Source organism: Engystomops pustulosus, chromosome 7, assembly GCF_040894005.1.
Source record: "Engystomops pustulosus chromosome 7, aEngPut4.maternal, whole genome shotgun sequence".
NCBI lineage: Eukaryota > Metazoa > Chordata > Amphibia > Anura > Leptodactylidae > Engystomops > Engystomops pustulosus.
In genome coordinates this window covers 92,238,599-92,250,636 of record NC_092417.1, presented here as the reverse complement: position 1 = coordinate 92,250,636, position 12,038 = coordinate 92,238,599, and positions in this window count along the sequence as shown.

The following is a 12,038-nucleotide window of genomic DNA, read 5'->3' as shown; positions in this document are numbered from 1 at the left end:
AAAAATAAAAAAATATTAGTTTTTGAAGGTGGGGAGTGAAAAATGAAAACGAAAAAGGGCTGCGGCGGGAAGGGGTTAAAGAACAAAAAAATCAGCTCATCCATAGACAATACAATGCAAATGTGTGTTCCACTGAGGCAGAGGGGAGAAAACATGTTGAGAAAGGACACAACATGCACAACAAGTCTTCAACATGCAGCAATAGTAGAAAAATAAAAATTGGTCTCTCCAGCACTCAAAGAATGAAGTTAAAACATCTTAGGTTTATTGAATCCATTAAAACATGGCATAAATATGCACAATAGATTTAAAAAAAATACCAATGCATTTTGAACGGTTAAAGATAGTTCTTAATTATGGTTTAGATTAAGAACTAATGAATTTTGGACTATTCGAAACCAAACCAAAAAAAAAAACCTCATCACTTAAAACCAGAGATCAGTCCACAGATGATTCCTGTTGTTACCATCCCCAGCTACATAATCATAAGTGAACAGCATGTTTTCATTGTGAAGAGCCGTATGTTACCAGGTTACCACACAATGAAGGGTACATTTTTAGTGGACAGCTTTATTTGAAATCCATCCATCAATTCAATACCTTGATTTTACATGTGAAAAATAATGAATTATCTTTCACTGTGGGGAATCTCATCCAGATTGTATATTCCTCTACAATTTAATTTTTTTTAATGTGAAACTGTCACATAATCGATTACTATATATTGAGTTGAGTTGGTTTTGATATGTTATTATGGAGTACTTGCTTTTTGTCCTGGCTCATTATATGGTCTGTCAGTTTTGGTAAGAAAACGTGGACATGAATGTGCAGCGGCAACCACATGAGGAGTACAAAGACAGGTGTGTTGTGCCTACAGTCTATGGTTTGGGGTTGCACTTCTGTACTTCTGGTTATTGGGAGTTACAATTAATTGACAACCTATGTAGCATTGTGAAGCAGTGTATGGTCCCCTCTCTTCAGAAATTGAGCTGCAGGGCAGTTTTCCAGCATGATAACATCCCTAAACACACCTCCGTAACTCTCACATCCTTGCTAAAGAAACTCTCCTGAGTTGCATTACATGTAGTGCCAACCTGAATGAATTATATTACTGTATATACATACATTCCCCCTGAATTAACTTTAATATATTCATGGTCCCTTATACACAGTGAATGAATTATACTGTACACGGCATCCCTAAGAATTAATTATGCTTCAGTGCTACAGTGCCCAACCTTAGTTAATTATATTATATACAGAGATATATATACAGGATGACACACAGGGCTCACCCAGAATTTATTATATTATGTACAGCCTCACCATGGTAGCAGTCATAGCACCTGCCATAGAGATGAAGGGGTCTGTAGTCCAAAGCAGTGGGGCACACGATAGAGTAGTGAGTAGAGGATATGTAGCACTACTGTATGCATATCTTCCTCAACAGGCTTCTTTTCCTCTTCTTCCGGTAACATCTGTTACAGTGCCTGTACATGATGCATCTGTGAATATCAATACATGTGATTAGTCTGCACCTGTACTCACTGTTGTCTACTGAACAGGTGAAGTAATTCTTATACATCTACAACTGATGGAACTCACAGTATATAGGCAACCACAGGACACAGATATACAGCGATGAGCATTTCATCCTGTAACGTTCATGCTAATGTGGTGGGGAGTCATTAACAATATTAAAAAGGAGGACCCAATACCGACCCTTGTGAAACCCCACTGTTTTCAACACAATGCTGATTGCTAACCCAAATACAGATTTTCCAATGGTCCCAGCATTCTCATTATGGAACAACCTTTTACATGGTGCAGTACCAAATGCCTTGGAAAAACTAAGATGCACAACATCCACGGCCTCCCTCAGGTCCAGTTTAGAACTTACTTACTCATAGAAGCTAATCCGACTATTCTGACACAACCGATTAAACCCACACTCATGCTGGGTTATAAGGTTATGTACATTGAGATACTCCAGCATATCATCTCTAAGAAATCAGTTGAAATGAGTTGAAACCCACAGGTCTATAAGGTTTCATGATTATTGGCCCCACATTTGCTATGTGTCAGTCCTATGGGACATACCCTATCATTGAAGCGCATGGCACAATGATGTAACCAGATTACACCTGACAACCTCAGCCACACACAGCAGGACCACTACATTTTGAAGTTAGAGATTATTAATTTTTTAATGTCAAAGGGGAGTAAGGACACATTGAAGGATTTATAATTCTTAAATTGTAAGATAACTTTTGTGAGTTAGCTTTTGGTTTTTAGTAGTAATAGCTTGATTTTAGTCGCTATTAAGTCTTAAATATAATCATATTATTTTTACAACTTTCATGGAAATATGATAGATTCTTCATTATAGGCTACAAGCTTTCTACCTAGTCTTACATATCCAAATTATGTAACCAGAACAATATAATCATGACATCAGCATGTCATTGGCCTTACTACTCCTCTTGGCAGATTATTGTAGATGAGAAATGATATCATAGAAGGAAATTTTTCTACAATTCTATAGCCCTGTGTCTCTCTCCCATCTGGCAAGTGAGTGGTTAAAATGGTTTGCCAGAGACAAATCAGTGTTTATTACAGACCAAAGGCCAGGTCAGTGTAATAAAATGAAAATGCCAGGAGCCAAGTGAATCTGAGCCAGAACTCTGTCGTACGACTTTTACTGGAAACCATCCCAGGATTTTTATATTTCTGATTGGCTCTGTGGGCTTAAAGATAAAGGAGGTGGTGTGATTAAATGTTATAACTTACAAGGGGTCAAAAGACGATCATTAACTTCTGGAAGCCTGAAATAAGCAAAAATCTTAAGCTTCATTATGACCTGGAAAACTGGTAACAGAGAAATTCCTCCCCATTCATATCCCTATTCTGGTCCATGCTGATTACAACAGTTACATTACTTTCAATAGTAGGATGTGACATAGCTGAGTACAGATATAAGGACAGATTTGTCAGCAGGAAAACCGCTGAATAGATGTTTTGTAGTTCACAAGGGGCAGTATTACTGTATTATAGTACCTTATTTGTTGTATTTTGAACATAAGGGACAAAAGTGTCATAGCCTATGTACAGAAAAGCAGCACATTGTGAACGCATCCCAGTCAAATGGATGGGTACAAAGTATTGCGAGAACTGGCTGTGGCGTCTCCGGACCACAAGGTCGGAAACGTCTGAAAGACCCCTGTAACTAGCCTCAGTAAAAGTGGGTCTCATCAGCATGGTAGACAGCTACCAGCTTCTTGTTTGATATAAGCGTGTTTTGTAAGATTACAAGATTACATTGGTTCAGGAGCAAACCGGTAGCATGTATATAACCAAAGAATGGATGTGGAGATTCGTAGATTGAGATAAAAGAGCAACACAGGTTAAATTTTATATTTAATTCTCTCATGGGCACACTAGACAAGAAGTACACACAATAGGTATATACAGTTTAACAGAGTGCAGGTTACAAGTGAAGAACTACAAGCACAAACAACTCCGTTACCTTGTGGAAAACTAATGGGGAAATGATAGTTCAAACTTGATGAATCTCCCTGCCAAATCTTGTGATTATAATAATCTTTATATATATATAGTGCTGTCACATTCTGTAGCACTTTTACAATTCATATGGGATATATACATATACCGTATATTCCGGCGTATAAGACGACTTTTGAAGACTGAAAAATCTTCTGTCCAGTCTGGGGTCGTCTTTTACGCCGGTAATGTTTCTCACCTTTCCCGCGATCCACCGAAGCTCCGCTGCCGGTCAGTCAGAGGCCCGCATCTGACCCCTGCGCTGCACTGGATCAGGGAGGGCCCGGAGCTGTCATAATTCAAAATTAGAACGGGCCCCCGATCCACCCCCGTCCCACCCACCTGACACTACTTACCCGCCGTCGACACCCATCACTTTCGCTGACGCAGGCTATGTGATGCGTCTGCCTGCGCCAGGTCTGCTGAGGTCTATGACCCGGCACCTGACCTGCAGACGCGTCATCAGCCGTCGCCTGCGTTGGATCCCCTAATGAGTGGCAGCACGAAGAGGAGCAGGATAAGGTAAGAATTATGTTTTTTATTTAGCTTAAATATATAGGGCCCTGTTTGGTGGTGGGGGACATTATTTATGGATACTGGGGGTGCAGGACAGTAATTATAGCTACTGGGGGGGGCATTAGTTAGGGCTACTGGGGGGCAGGATGGTAATTATAGCTACTGGGGTGGGGGCAGGACAGTAATTATAGCTACTGGGGGGCAGGACATTAATTATAGCTACTGGGGGACAGGACATTAATTATAGCTACTGGGAGGGGAGGACATTAATTATGGCTACTGGGGGGCAGGACATTAATTATGGCTATTGGGGGGGCAGGACATTAATTATAGCTACTGAGGGGGGGGGGCAGGACATTAATTATGGCTTCTGGGAGGGGGGCATAATTTTAATTTTTACCAGTGTTTTGTATGCGTTGGAAAAGGGGTAGTCTTATACGGCGAATATATCTTAAACTCTATATTTTAACAGGAAAGTAGGGGGGTCGTCTTATACACCAGGTCGTCTTATACGCCGGAATATACGGTATGTATATATATTATACAGAAAATAAAACACTACAACAAACAATAGGAGTTAGGGCCCTGCTATTAGGATGAAGGGGTTGACACAAAATGTATCAGAGCTTGTATAATGGTCCAGCCCTTCTATGAAAGGGAACATAATAAAATTATTTAATACATGAATATGCTGCTGCTTGAATCATCCTGGAGCTTGGTATCTGGTGTTTTTGATTATTTGCTGTTGGGGATTGTACAGTTAATTGCTCCCATGACAGAATTTCATGTCAATAGCCCTTTAAGAAATATACACTGCTCAAAAAAGTAAAGGGGACACTCAAATGAGACATCCTAGATCTGAATGAATAAAATATTCTAATTGACTACTTTGTTCTGTACATAGTTGAATGTGCTAAAAACAAAATCACATAAAAATCATCAATGGAAATGGAAATGCCTACCTACAACGCCTCAGCATGCTCCTGATGAGTTTGTGGATGGTCTCCTGAGGGATCTCCTTTAAGACCTGGACTAAAGCATCCGCCAACACCTGGACAGTCTGTGGTGCAAAGTGACGTTTGTGGACGGAGTGAGACACAATGGGGTACATTTAATTACCGTCCCTGGTGCGATTCCCGATCCGGAATGTCCGACGATAATGAACTTTGCCGTGATTCACAAAGATTGTGCGCCCGATATCCTGCATGTGTTGCTTCCCCGATCAGGTCTGCCGGAGTTAACCTTATTCTTCCTGATGTATGTAAGTGCATTGCCTGCCACAATTTTAAAGTTATATCCCGTGCTCAGTCCGAATGCGTCGGTTCCCCCCGATTTCTTTCTCATGAAAGCTGGCGCGATGGCGCCAAAATCCGTTTGCATGCGACACAATCTTCTTTTAAATATCTGTCCCAGCCGTGCGAAACCCGAAAACGTCGGAATATCCGACGAAAGTGCAGTCTGCAGACCCTAAGTAAATATGCCCCAATGTCCCGGATGTGCTCAATCAGATTCAGGTCTGGGGAATGAGCAGGCCAGTCCATATCTTCAATGCCTTCATTTTGCAGGAATCTTGCAGGAACTGCTGACACACTCCAACCACGTGAGGTCTAGCATTGTCCTAGATTAGGAGGAACCCAGGGCCAGCATATAGTCTCACAAGGGGCCTGAGGATCTCATCTTGGTACCTAGCTCTGGCGAGCACATGGAGGGCTGTCTGGCTCGTAAAAGAAATGCCACCCCATGGCCAAACTGGTCATGCTGAAGGATATTGCAGGCAGCAGATCGCTCTCCACAGCATCTCCAGACTCTGTCACATGTGCTCAGTGCGAACCTGTGGTGAATTTCCCAATCTTGGCAAATACCAACAGTGTTGGGCTTTGAGCACAAACCCCATGTGTGGACATCGGGCCTTAATACCATCCTCATAGAGTCTGTTTCTAAGCAATTGTGCAGACACATGCACATTTGTGGCCTACTGGAGGTCATTTTACAGGGCATTGGTAGTGTTCCTCCGGTTCCTCTTTGCACAAAGGCGGTGGTAGTGGTCCTACTGTTGGGTTGTTGCCCTCCTTCGGCCCCCTTCACATCCCCTGATGTACTGGCCTGTCTACTGGTAGCTCCTCCAGCCTCTGGACACTACGCTGACAGACACAGCAAACCTTCCTGCCACAACTCGCATTGATATGCCATCCTGGATGAGGTGCACTACCTGAGCCACTCGTGTGGGTTGCCAAGGCATTGTAAGGAGGTCATACGAGCATGTGGAGGCCACAAACAATACTAAACTTCATTTTGTCTTGTTTTACTGACATCACATCAAAGTTGGATCAGCCTGTATCAGGCTCCAGGGGTAGTGGACCCACTGGACCACCGCAGAGGATAACGTAAACCAACACCTGGGACCGGAATCTAAGTGATACCCGGTTTTCAACAGAGCCTGCAAAGCGGGTTGTACCGGCTGCGGCATGGTACCAACAGGTCGTTCCACAGGTGCAACTTTGTCCGCAGTGGCAGCCAAGACAAGGTACACAGCATTACCAAAATCATAGTCGGGGAAAGGCAGGAAGTCAGGATGGGCAGCGCGGGATCAGAGTTGGGAACGTAGCAATAGGTCAAGACAGGCGGAACAGAACCGAGGTCACAACGGGAATACAGAACAATAGCATGAGGCATACAACAAGCTTTTTATAAAGCTGTGAGGCACAAAGATCCGGCATGGAGAGGCTGGGAGAGGCTGGTTTATAAGGAATTCTGGGAAATGGCCAGCGCTAAATAAAATTCAACAAGAATATTTAATTTGTTCAGATCTTGAATGTGTCATTTGAATGGCCCCTTTATTTTTTTGAGAAGTGTATTTACTTACATTTAAATTGGTGACATGTTCAAAATTTCTTTCACTTGCTGTACATTGACCAATGGGAATTATAGCCACAACATTGATATTTACATTATCAAGATCCATCTTATCATATAATAATATAAGAAGTATCTTTAGCCCCATTTTGTGCTATGAATTTCCCACCATAGTGTGTGTCAACAGGGGTGGGGGGCAGTATGTCAACAGGGGGACTGGAGGGAAGGGGGCAATGTGTGTACAGGGGGAGGGGGGCAGTGTAACTGGAGAGGGAGGGGGGGCAGCGTAGGCGGAGAGGGGCAGTGTAGCTGGAGGGGGGCAGTCTGTCCACAGGGGGAGGAGTGAAAGTGTGTCCACAGGGGGAGGTGGGGAAGTGTGTCTACAGGGGTAAGGGAGGCAGTGTGGCTACATGGGGTAGGGGGGCAGTGTGGCTACTGGAGGGCGGCCTACAAAGGGGCCCACAAAGGCTCTGTTGCCCAGGGGCCTACTAGAACCTAGAGCCGGCACTGCGTGTGCAACAAAAGTTTATTAAATATGGTATGTTGTGGAATTTATAGCAGGGGGAAGAGAGAGCCTTGTGTCATTTTCTGTCTTTTAACTGAAGTGCTCCAGTACAATGAGCAGGCAGCGCTAGCAAGAAGGATGAGAAATTTATAGAGTTTGAATCAATAGAGGTTTGGTGACGGCTCCCTACCTATGAAATATAACTGTACATAAGTAAAATTCACAGAAACTAAGTGAAAAATCCTGGTTGAAGTGTATTCTGGATAAATAATAAGATATATAGTGTTTCAGTAGGAATTACACAGCATGTCACAATGATCAATTCTATCATCAGCATTCCAGGCACTTTCCAGGAAATAACTTTGGGGGTGTATATTGTACTTTTAACTACACAGATAAAGAGCTGAGGCTTAGGCCTGGCACCAGGCACATCTCAGACCCCACTCAGTTATCAAACAGTAGAATTTGCTGAAACACATTCTATTCATGCAGAAACTTAAGAAAAATGTTTCCAGTTGGTTGACATACAGGAATCTAAGGGAATAAGCTGCTTAAAGTACGGTTCCACCTATTTTTACATCTGAGCTGCAGAATCTACACCATGAGGTGCTGCAGCTCGCTCTCACTAAACATTACACCAAACCCTGCCACTATCCTGCAGGACAGTCCTCTACATTACAGCTTTAAAGGGAACCTGTCACCAGGAGCTGTTTTCTGGCTCCCCCATGGCCCATATAGAGACTAGAGCACACAGTGACAAGGGTTTTTTACAGTAAAACTGGTTATTTCAGAAAAAAAAAGTTAGCTTAAAGTTTACTAGTAACTTGTCTCCTGGAGGTGGCTATTGAGGTGCGCCCCCCCCCCTCGGTAAACCTCTCTGTCATGTGTCTAGTTAAAAAAATCCACACATGTTCAAATACTAGCTCCCTATGCAGCTTCCCCCAATGCACACGTCACTTCTTCAGTCACGTCCCATCCTCCTTGCTGACTGCCGCAGGCAATTCTCACTCCTGTGCGGTCAGCATCTGTGGGCAGACATTCACCGAGGAAGCGTAGCTGGCCGCCCTATCTGCGCATGTGCCACACTATACGGTAGGTTGCCTATGAACCCATTACATAGTGTGGCACCTACGCAGGTGGCTGCGGAGTCGCTCCACTTCTTCTGCGTATGTCTGCCCGCAGATACTGACCACACAGTTTGTGAACCTGGGCGGATGTTCTTATTTGAACTAGACACATGATGGAGCAGTTTCCCGAGGGTAAGGGGGAAACAGCTCCTCAATAGCAACTCCAAGGGCACAAGTGACTAGAATCTGAATACAGCTAAGTAAACTTTAAACTAACTCATCTTTTTTTTCGAAAATAATCAGTTTTACCATAAAAATACCTTGTCACTGTGCACTCACTCTATTCTCCTTATGGGACATGGGGGAGATAGAAAACAGCTCCTGTTGACAGGTTCACTTTAAAAGTGAATATTTTGCAAGCTAAATAGCATTCTCATTCTATGGCATTTGTACACCTGTTATGTAATATATAAATCTATTAAAAATATTTGAAACTAAAATTGAATATTTTGATCATATCTCATATGTACTGATTTTCCAGTGAGTAAAAATTAGAATAGTAGAATGAAAAGGTTCTCTAGGGACCAATATCTAAATACAAGCATACCTTAGCCTTCCCCTCCACTCTAGTACAATTGGTCCCAGTCCCAGTCTCAATACTGTAAGCAGCTCGACCATTTCCTGGTGTTTGACCTTCTGTGTTTTCACGAAAGACCCAGGCAGTACAGAAGGGGAATTATTGAAGCAAGTTGTGAAAGGTAAGTACCACTTTACTTTACTTTACTACAGTATGTTACTCGTACCTCTCAACTTTTGGGTGAGAGAAAGAGGGACAAAAGCCCCTCCCCCTTTTTCTAAACCTCACCCATTGCCACACCCACAAGCATAGTATAATATTGGCCTTGATGGTCCCCACATAGAACAATCCAACTCCCCCCACATGGACTCGTATAATTACACCTAATGCAAATATGCAACATATAGAACCCATCTTTAATTTTATCCTCACTTTACATTTGGTTTTCCACTTTTATTTAATCTCCCCAAACTTATACATAATCCTATCTGCAGATAGCGGACCCCACATAAGAGCGGCATTTTGCTGTTGGTAGCACGGACTTGCCAATGGCTGGCAGGTCCATGCCACCTGTAGAATAAATTACATTGCCGACTTTAAGGCACCATTGTAATTTATAGGCAGAGCGGTGCAGCACATTGCACCTGTGCCCACTGCTCTGTCTGGCTGGGGAAGATGAGGGAGCTGTGTGGTGAGTATAGTAGGCAGAGTATACAGTAGGGGAATCGCTAGAACATCCTCCCCTCTGTGTAGTCACTGCTTTCCCCAGCAGTACCTTCACCTTCCTGGAGTATAAGACTCCTGGAGGCTGAAGGACCTGTGACGATGTCATGGTCACATGACCTGCCGGGGAAAGCAGTACTCACACTGAGAGAGCTGCATGAGGGAGGTAAGGGGGAGACATGACAGGGGTCAGCAAAGGGGAAGAACATGGGGGGCTGTGTGTGGGCACATTACTTACTGGGGGGCTGTGTGTAGGCACATTACTTACTGGGGGGCTGTGTGTGGGCACATTACTTTCTGGGGGGCTGTGTGTGGGCACATTACTTACTGGGGGGCTGTGTGTGAGCACATTACTTACTGGTGGGCTGTGTGTGGGCACATTACTTACTGGGGGGCTGTGTGTGGGCACATTACATTGGGGTTGTATGGGGAAAATTACTGGGGGTAATTGTGTGGGGCATGTATACAGCTGAGACTGTATACGGGTGGTGGGGGAGCTGATACTGTATCCAGGGGTGCTGAGGCCGTGTATACAGGGGGGTAGAGGAGAGGCTGTGTATTCGGGGGGGCATAGGCTGTGTATACAGGGGGGTAGTGGACGAGGCGGTGTATAAATGTTAGAGAGGAGAGGCTGTGTATACAGGGGGGTAGAGGAGAAGCTGTGTATACAGGAGGGGGGGAGTGGCTGTTCATTATAGGGGGAGGCTAAATTAGGGCACCTAATTGAATTGCTCTGTATCAGTGATGGCGAACCTATGGCACGGGTGCCAGAGGTGGCACTCAAAGCCCTCTCTATGGGCACCCGAGCCATCACCCCAGCACAGAGTTCGCCAGACAGGACTCAAGGCCTCTTGCAGTCCTAGAGAGCCCAGGACCCTAGAAGACAGCTACAATGATAATCCAAACGTCTTCTTCTTTCTACTGTATTGGTGTCCTCAGGGGCCTATAAACTTTAAACCTGTGACAGAGCAGGGAGTAATAAGTTACTGCTTAAATTGACGCATTGGCACTTTGTGAAAAATATGTGGGTTTTGGTTGTAGTTTGGGCACTCGGTGTCTAAAAGGTTTGCCATCACTGCTCTATATGCTCTAATTTGGTTGACTAAAGGATGTTTTATGTTGGGAATAGTTTGTTCAGTCATGTTGTGAGGATAATATATATTGGAATCACAATCCATTATACTGTAAGTGACTGTGCTATTTTTAGGGGCGCCATGGGGAGTTGTGCTGCATGGAGTTGAAGACATTTCTTTGTGAATTCAGAGGAAAACCAAGGCCGGAAGAAAGCGTAAAGAAGTACCCTTCCGGATGGAGTAGATGGTCACCTGTAAGGTACTAGAGGTTACTAATATCTGTGACTAATGACTACTAGTGTGTAAGGTAGCATCACCAGGGCACGCACGCACATGCGCGCATATGCGTGCGGGGGGCAGCATTTTCAAGTTTCGCCTCAGGTAGCAAAAAGGCTAGAATCGGCCCTGCCTACCCCTACCACTCCTCACATGGTGTGGTCCCAGTTCTCTATCCTCCTCATTCTGTGGCCTCCTGTCCCCCAGCCTTCTCCTGTGGCCTCCTGTTATCCATCCTCCTCCTGTAGCTCATGTCCTCCATCCTCCTCCTGTGCCCCCCTGTTTTCCATCCTTCTTCTGTAGCCTCCTGTCCTCCAGCCTCCTCCTGTAGTCTCCTGTCCTCCAGCCTCCTCCTGTAGTCTCCTGTCCTCCAGCCTCCTCCTGTAGTCTCCTGTCCTCCAGCCTTCTCCTGTGGCCTCCTGTTATCCATCCTCCTCCTGTAGCTCATGTCCTCCATCCTCCTCCTGTGCCCCCCTGTTTTCCATCCTCCTTCTGTAGCCTCCTGTCCTCCATCCTCCTCCTGTAGCCTCCTGTCCTCCATCCTCCTCCTGTAGCCTCCTGTCCTCCATCCTCCTTCTGTAGCCTCCTGTCCTCCATCCTCCTTCTGTAGCCTCCTGTCCTCCATCCTACTCCTGTAGCCTCCTGTCCTCCATCCTCCTCCTGTAGCCTCCTGTCCTCCATCCTCCTCCTGTAGCCTCCTGTCCTCCATCCTCCTTCTGTAGCCTCCTGTCCTCCATCCTCCTCCTGTAGCCTCCTGTCCTCCATCCTCCTCCTGTAGCCTCCTGTCCTCCATCCTCCTTCTGTAGCCTTGTGTCCTCCAACTTCCTCCTGTAGCCTCCTGTCCTCCATCCTCCTCCTGTAGCCTCCTGTCCTCCATCCTCCTCCTG